The sequence below is a fragment of the Lathyrus oleraceus genome, chromosome 7 (genome assembly GCF_024323335.1).
Source record: "Lathyrus oleraceus cultivar Zhongwan6 chromosome 7, CAAS_Psat_ZW6_1.0, whole genome shotgun sequence".
Classification (NCBI taxonomy): domain Eukaryota; kingdom Viridiplantae; phylum Streptophyta; class Magnoliopsida; order Fabales; family Fabaceae; genus Lathyrus; species Lathyrus oleraceus.
In genome coordinates, this window is record NC_066585.1 from 435719824 (window position 1) to 435729083 (window position 9260).

Sequence of the window (9260 nt, forward strand, 5' to 3'; positions counted from 1 at the left end):
AAGCTATCCTCACATGGTGGATTTGTGGTTTTAGGTTGAGTTTTCTCCCTTGGATAACAAAAGACTTTAAGGCTTTTGGACCAATCAATTCACCAACTTATTTTGAGATTTTTACCCCGAACTACGAGGTTTTGATCCTAATCTTTTTTAAAGATGGTACGTAGGCAATGGGTTTATCCATCCAAACACAAAATGTAAATAACTTGTACATTCTCTTCTCATCTCTTCAATCATGTTTGCACAAATAAATTTTCACCAAAACAACAACCTTACAACAAGTATGAAAAGGGCTCCCTAGGAGTACCTAGGATGTTTTGGGTGCCTAACACCTTCCTATTGCATAACCAACCCCCTTACCCATATCTCTGTCATTTTTACTAGTTTTTGATTCGATAAAACTCTTAGGTTTTTGTTCTCTTTCTAACCATTCCTTTGGATAAATAGAAGTGCGGTGGCGACTCGACTTGTATGATTTACCTTAGATTTAGTCAATATCTTTAATGGTAACGAATACCCTGCTACAGTATTCTATATCATACTCTGATAACAACATCTGCCAACAGGAAATCCTCCCATTTAAAGCAGGTTTCTCAAATATATACTTGATTGGATCCATTTTGGATATCAACCAAGTGGTATGATTCAACATATACTGACGCAGACGCTTAGCAGCCCAAGCCAATGCGCAACAAGTCTTCTCAAGCATTGAATACCGAGTCTCACAGTCGGTGAACTTCTTACTGAGGTAATAAATTGAAAATTCTTTCTTCCCAGTCTCATCTTACTGACGAAGAACACAACCCATACTACCTTCGAGCACAGTCAAATACATGATCAACGGTCTTCCTTCAACAAGTGGAGACAAAATAGGAGGTTCAAGCAAATATTCCTTGATACTATCAAATGCTTTCTGGCAGTCTTCGGTCCAATATCAAGATTGATCTTTCCAAAGAAGCTTGAATATAGGCGCACATGTGGCAGTCATGTGGGAAATGAATCTGGAAATATAATTCAAGCGGCCGAGAAAACCTCTGACTTGCTTCTCAGTTTTAGGCGCAGGCATCTCTTGTATTGCTTTGACCTTGGCAGGATCAACTTCAATACCCTTCTCGCTGACAATAAAGCCCAATAACTTACCAGAACGAACACTAAAAGTACACTTATTGGGATTCAAGTGGAGTTTATACTTTCTCAAACGCCGGAATAGCTTCAACAAATGCTCAACATGTTCCTCTTCATCAATTGATTTAGCAATCATGTCATCGACATAAACTTCAATCTCTTTATGCATCATATCATGAAAAAGAGTAGTCATTGCTCTCTGGTAAGTTGCACCAACATTCTTTAAATCGAAAGGCATCACTCTATAACAGAATGTTCCCCAGGGTATAATGAATGTGGTCTTCTCCATATCTTCGGGTGCCATCTTGATCTGATTATATCCGGAAATCCATCCATAAATGAAAAGACTTTGAATTTAGCAGTATTGTCCACTAACATATCAATGTGTGGCAGAGGGAAATCTTCTTTCGGGTTGACTTTATTCAAATCTCTATAATCAACACACATGTGGACTTTTCCATCTTTCTTTGGCACATGCACAATATTGGCCACCCATTACGGATATTCAGCAGTTACAAGGAAACCAGCATCAATCTATTTCTGCACTTCCTCTTTGATCTTCATAGCCATATCAGGATGCGTTCTTCTCAACTTCTGCTTGACTGGCGGGCATTCTAGCTTCAACGGCAATCTATGCTCCACAATCTCAGAATCCAACCCATGCATGTCTTGATAGGACCAAGCAAACACATCTGAATATTCTCGCAGAAGATTAATCAACCCCTTCTTAGCATCTGCACACAGTCGAGACCCAATCTTGACTTCCTTCACATCATCCTCGGAACCCAAGTTGACTGGCTCAATCTACTCTTCAAATGGCTGAATAATCTTTTCATCTTGCTCAAGAAGACGAGACAATTCCTCACTCACCTCTACATCACTTTCCTCCTCGGCTTCAAACACAGGGAATTCAAAATTTGGAGAAGGAGAAGGATCATTGTATTCAATGGGGTTAGGAACCAACCTGCATAATGATTTGATATTTTGATTTTAGAGAAGTGAATTTGTGACCAAATATTATGCAGATGGACAATTATATTGTTTATTTATGTTTTTTGTGATTACCATTTTCAGAATAAAGCAAAAAGTAAAAATAGACATCAAAGATGTGGATGAATATAATTAATTTTATTGATGATCAAATTAAAATGCCCAAACAATGTTCACTTCTCCCTTAGGCATAAGAGAAGGATTTTAAAATGTAAAAGCAATTACTTAGATTGATGCAAAATAACAGGAATATCAACGGAAGTCCAATTGTTGCATGTATTTCCATGCGTTACAAAGTTGGTGCAGTCTTCCTATTCGCTATCCTCTAGCACAGCAGCTAAGTGTTGTTCATTGCCATGAATGAACCCTCCGCTATGGTAGCTGAGTTGTATCTCTTCAGATCTAACAGCTGGCGAGCCCTTCTGCAACCCCAAACCAGTTCTTCCTTTATTGTCAGAGACCTCTACCACACGCCCCCAATGATCAACAGGACCTTCTTCAACAATCTTCTGAGCATCTCTCAGAGAGGACATAGGTGCCCTAACTCTCTTCTCAGCAGCAATAGACAAGGCTTGGAACGGAGTCCCAACCTCATCCTCAGCTTCTACATAAGAGAAAGATGATAGATGGCTAACCAATAACGCTTTCTCTCCTCCAACAATTACCATCTTGCCATTCTTGACAAATTGAGCTTCTGATGCAGAGTGGAGGTAACGGCCCCTGCCTCGTGAATCCATGGCCTTCCCAATAAACAGCTATAGGCCGGGTGAATATCCATTACTTGGAAAGTAATTTGAAAATCACTTGGACTTATCTTGACTGGAAGGTCCACTTCACCAATGACTGTTTTGCGAGAGCCATCGAAGGCTTTGACAATCACCCCACTATATCTCATGGGAACTCCTTGGTAAGATAACTTTGACAATGTTGACTTCGGAAGCACATTGAGTGACAAACCGGTGTCAACGAGCACATTTGACAAAGCATCTTCCTTACAATTCATCGAAATATCCAAAGCTAGATTGTGATTTCTTCCCTCTTCAGGGAGTTCTTCATCGCAAAAGCTCAAATTATTGCATGAAGTGATGTTAGCCACAATGTGATCAAATTGATCCATAGTAACATCTTGCTCCATATATGCCTGTTCAAGAACTCTCTGTAGTGCTTCTCTGTGCGCTTCAAAATTCAAAAGCAGAGACAACACGAAAATCCTTGAGGGAGTCTGGAGCAACTGCTCAACCACATTAAATTCACTCCTTTTAATCAGTCGGAGTACCTCATCATCATCATTAGTTTTAAAATTATTGGATTCATCAGACTTATCCTTTGAACAACCAACCGGATCTTCATTAGGTACCTCCATCCTCTTACCAACAATTGTATCTTCTTTATTTTCTGGGAATACCGGTCCAAAAACTCGACCACTGCGGGTCACCTTCGTAACATCGGCAATGCTCACCACTGAACTGGTCGTAGGTAACGGTACCTCTTGACCACTCTCTAACATCGTACCATATTATTGATACGGTACAGCCTTATTAGATACATACGGGATTAGGCCCGCTAATCGTATTACCAACGGCGAAACTGATATATTATTGACGTTCTTGTTACTGTTGCTATCATACTGAATTGCTAACCTCTCTGGTTGTTTGAAAATAGGCACTATGACATTAACGTCGTCATTTACATGACGGGATTGACAAATCTGAATCATGCCTTCATCCATCAGATGCTGGAAGTATCTTTTCACAACAACGCACCCCCTTGGGTTCACACTACAAATATCACAACCATCGTGATCATGTTCACAGTTACTCACCATACAGATGTCCTTGTGTATCTGCACCAAGGATCCACGAATAAAACATACATCAAAAACTTTGTACTCACCAGGACAGTCGTCCACCATATTAACTGAAGAGTTCCCATGAGCGGGCCAAGATTAGCTTTCACATTAGGTGTGCGGTCTTCAAAAGACACCATGCCACTCTTCATAAGCTTTTGCATCTCATACTTCAACGGGTAACAGTTTTCAATATCATGCTCAGGTGCACCCTGATGGAAAGCACAGCGAAGCTCGGGTTTATACCACCAGGGAAGTGGATTTGGGATCTGCGGTAGGTTCCTCGGTTGAATCAAGTTTTTGAGGACTAATGATGGGTACAGTTCTGCATACGACATGGGAATTGGGTCAAAAGAGACCTTCTTCCTCTCGAAATTCTGTTGCTGATGATGATTGTTGTTGGAATTATTGTTGTTGTAGGTGTTCGTTCTTTGTTGCGGTTGTTGTTGTTGACGTTGATATTGTTGTTGTTGTTGAATTGGTGTTGTTTGCTGATTAGAGAATACTGGAATTACTGATGATACTTGATGATGATGATGTTGACGGGGTGGTGGATTTCTTCTTGCTTGAGGCCTCCTCTGCCTCCCACTGGAAATTGCATTTGCTTCACTGTCTTTCCTCTTGCTGAAACTACTGCCATATTTCTTGCTTGTCGACGCCTCATGACAATCGTCCTTCATGGACCCCCTCTTCAAGTCTCATCCCCATATTTACCATTTCGGTAAAATCACTGGGGGCACTGGCGATCATACGTTCGTAATAAAATGAACTCAGGGTTTTTAGAAAGATTTTTGTCATCTCTTTCTCCTCAAAAGGAGGAGTGATCTGGGCAGCCAACTCCCTCCATCTCTACGCATACTCCTTGAATGTCTCTTTATCTTTCTGAGACATGGACCTCAGCTGGTCCCTATCCGGCGCCATATCCACGTTGTACTTGTATTACTTCACAAAGGCTTCTTCCAGGTCATTGAAAGTAAGGATGCTTGCACTATCTAACCCCATATACCAATGGAGTGCAACACCAGTCAAGCTATCCTAGAAGTAGTGAATCAACAACTGGTCATTATCTATTTGAGTTGACATCTTGCGGGCATACATCACAAGATGACTGAGCGGACACAAGTTTCCCTTGTATTTTTCAAAGTTAGGCACTTTGAATTTTACTGGGATTTTCACATTAGGTACCAAGCATAGTTCAGCAGCACTCTTCCCAAACAGATCTTTGCCTCTCAGCGTTTTCAATTCCTTGCGCAGCTCAAGAAATTGACCTTTCATCTCGTCCATCTTCTCATAGACATCCAGATCCTCAGACGGCTCGGAGTGATAGATGGTGTCCTCTACACGAGGCAAAGTATGCACAACTGGAGGTGGCACGGACATTACCGGGCTAGATGCCGACATGGAAGCAAAAGTAGGAGCGAAACCTTCTGGCACAAAATTGAGCGGCATTCCCCATGGGAATCCAGCAGGCAAGTTTGGCGCGAAGTGGGCGATGGCAGCACGCACAATAGAGGTGACCACTTCAGAAATAATTGTCCTCGTGGGAGGAGTTGCAGGCGTTGGAGAAGCTTGGCTTTGGGCAGCAAGAACTGACTCCATCATGGCAGTCAGCCAGGCAATCTCCTCTTTCAAATCTCGGTTCTCTTGCTCAAGGTGTTCCATGATTCTCTGGTGATTAGCTCTGGTGTTGTACCGGTGAGTCAGCTTGGCTAAAGCACAGAAGAACATCAATCAGACACCTGGCAAAAACCTGCTTATGCAAAGATGCATGAAATGCAATGCTTGATTATTTTTTTCATTTCCAAGGAACTTACTATATATATATATATATATATATATATATATATATATATATATATATATATATATATATATATATATATATATATATATATATATTAAATGGCAATTGCAACAATTTGATATGACCAAAAATCTCTTTTTATTTATATAAATTGGAAGGATTACACTGAGTACAATTTCAGAAACCAAAATAAAAAGATACAAGAGAAAAGGGGACTAGTCATCCTAAGGATCCCTAACAACAATGTCAGAAGATTTGGCTGAAGGCGCGTACTTCCTTCGAATGCGACGAATCTGGGTCTCAAAATAAGCCTTCATCTGAGTCTTCTCGAGAACAAGTTGGTCAACAATCTTCTTCCAAGCAACGGAAGGCTGAGGCATGCTAGAAGATGAAACCTCTGGCTCTCTCTGTCTCTTCGTTACTCAATCTTCAAGTAGCTTAATTAATGCATCTTTGTCCTTAGACTCCAACTGCATAAACAATTAGAATGATATGTATAATGGCAAATTATATAAAGTACTAAAAGTAAATTGCATTAAAGTAAAGACTTGGAGTTAAAAGTTAATAGTTAGTAAGTTAGTAGCTAGTTTTGTTTTGCTTTTGATTTCAAGACATTCTTTGGAGAACACTCAACCCACTTGCCACAAGCATGGATCCTTGAACCAAAACATCTTCCAAAGGAAGGAAAGAAGTCCAAGTTTCCACATAATACCATGGAAGAGGGGAGACTTACAATCTCACTAACTAGAATGCTTACACCTTTTATGTCACAAATTTAGCGCTATATTAAGCAATCGTAATTGGACTTATGTAGAAGTCACAACTATTTGAGGTCGGGCAATAGACTTTTGGTGTTAATGCATGTTGGAGACATAGTATTATGAACTATGCTCATTAAACATACCACACACACAAAAATATGCAAAAGGTGTGGCCTAATCTCATCCATACTCATGTTAATCTTTCAATCAACTAGCATTAGGAATTTGAGATGTCATTGGCCAAATGGAAATGAATGAATAAAGAAGGGGAATTAGATGAAGGGGAAGGGGGTGAATCAGATCACAAATTGGTCAAAGAAGGACTTTTACCAAATTAATATCATTCATTCATTTTGGGAGATGGAATGCACATTCCATCAATCCCCTAAATCCAATGATATTAATTTGACAAAGGCAAATCAACCTTGACCAAGGCCAACCAACAAATAAGAAACTCAAACAAGTCAATACAAATGGTCAACACAATTTAAATGGCATTTATTCAATTAAAAATAATAAAATAATGCATTAAATTCAAATAAGTTTTGTCCAATTCCTAAAATCCCATCAAAGCACCAAAGAAATGACCATAAGATTTATCATAGGTCAATCAAGATCAAAGGACCTTGGAGAAAAAATTTCATAATTTTTGGACACTTAAAAATATTTTTAAACAATTAAAAACAAATGCAAAATCAATTAATTCATGAAAAATATAATAATGATCCAAAAAATAATTTTAATTCAGAATATGAATGAGAAAAATATTTAAAAATATTTGGTGAAAGTCCCATATTTTTTGGATCAATATTAAATTTAATATGAATTATTGAAGAAAAGGGAATTAAAATAAAATTCAGAAAATGCTAAATTACGTGGACCATCAGATCTCCCTCATTATATGAGGTGGCAGATCTGATGATCCAAAATGCGCGCTCCACATACACCTGAGTCAACCGCGTGGCAAAAGGAGTAATCACAAGGAACGATCCAGATTAGAACGTGAGACTTTGATCAAGTGGTTCAGATACAAGACACACCATCACCGAAGCCAGAGCTCCGGTTGTCTTCTCCTGTGAGCTTCACCGGACTGGTCATCATGAACCATCACCAAAAAAAGAAACAGGGACATGATCTTAAAGAAAAAACATCACTGAGCTCGAATCTAACCTCCAATTCCTCCAATTCCAAATATATTAAGAGATATGTGGAATTGAAAAATGAGGTACATGATCTGAGTTGCTTCGATTTGACCTCAAAGCAACTCAAACTTCTTGCCTACATTGGTAGGACTTCAGACAACCAAAGAATCAATGGAATTGAGCAATAATTTAAGAGAATCGAATAGTTTAAAATTTCTGCAAATTACCTTCAATGGAGATCTGAGCACGATGGATCTTGATCTGAATTGTGCTTGGCTTCACTTCAATTGCTTGCAGGAGAGGAATGGAAAGGTTTAGAAGTAATGGACTCCTGGAGAATTGAATTCCAAAATAGTGGAGATTCAAGCTCAAATTCAAATGGATTTATCAGGGTTATCCTATGAGAGTGAAGGGTTTTCAATGGAGAGTCAAAGATGGCGCCATGTGTGTGTTATTTTTGAGCAAATGCAGCTGTATTTATAGCCAAATTATGTGATATTTGCACACTCACTTCCACTTTCCAAAATTGGCAAAATGATGATGCAAAGTTGCATGGGCGCGCATAGGCCCATGGAATGATAGCTGAAAGTCCAAATTTGAAGTTTAGATGCTTTGAAGATTGATTGGATTGCAAGGCACTTGTGCATTGTTGCTTGAAGTTGGATCTATGCCAAATGATATCAGCATGTTTAAGTCATGCGCAGCCTATGCATTTCTCATCCAAAATGAATGAATTTGAGCTCTTTGAAAAGGTGAGATCAAGAGGAACAAGTTTGATGTTGAACACTTTTTCACATGGATCTTGAAACTTGGATAAATTTGAGGTGGAAGTTTGGAAAAAGTTGACATATCGAAAATTTTCAAAGTGTCAAGCCATATGTCTCAATATTCCACCTTTCTTAAATTTTTATAGCTTCAAATGAGAAACGTGTATTTCTCAAAGTTGTATCTATCTCAAAGACCTTCAAAATGGTCACCAATTTCATGTCATTTGGATTTGAAATGATAGAGTTATGAATTTTTGAAGTTTGGAAAAATCACTTGATCAATGGTATAGGTCAAAAGTGACCTATAATGTAGCCTCATATCACATGATCAAAAAAGTTGAATTATCTCCCACTCCATACATCAAAGTTGAAGTAGACACGTTGAATTTGATTTTGAAACTTGGAAATCTTTCATCTCATAAAAATTGAGCAAGTTATGGCCTTGGGAAGTTGACTTTCAAATTAGGGTTTAGACAAAATGACCTATAATGTTTCAACATGGAAAATGATTTTCCCAGAAAAACTAGCTCTAGGTCTCAACATGAAAGTTGTTTGGAATATCATTTAGAGTAAGTTTTCTCTTGGAATCATTTTCATATGACAATTGTAGGATATATGGTCTAGGGAGGCCTAGTTTTGATCAGATGACTTCATCTGGCCAACCACCATCAACCAACTTGCTAATTTTCAATTCTCTTGACTTTCTTGGCTCATGGTAGATCATGCATGCATAAGATGATGAATTTTTAAGTGTCCCTTTAGAAATTTGATCAATTTGTGAGATAGCTTATTGGAGAATTTACTCAAGATACCCAGTCAAACTAGGGT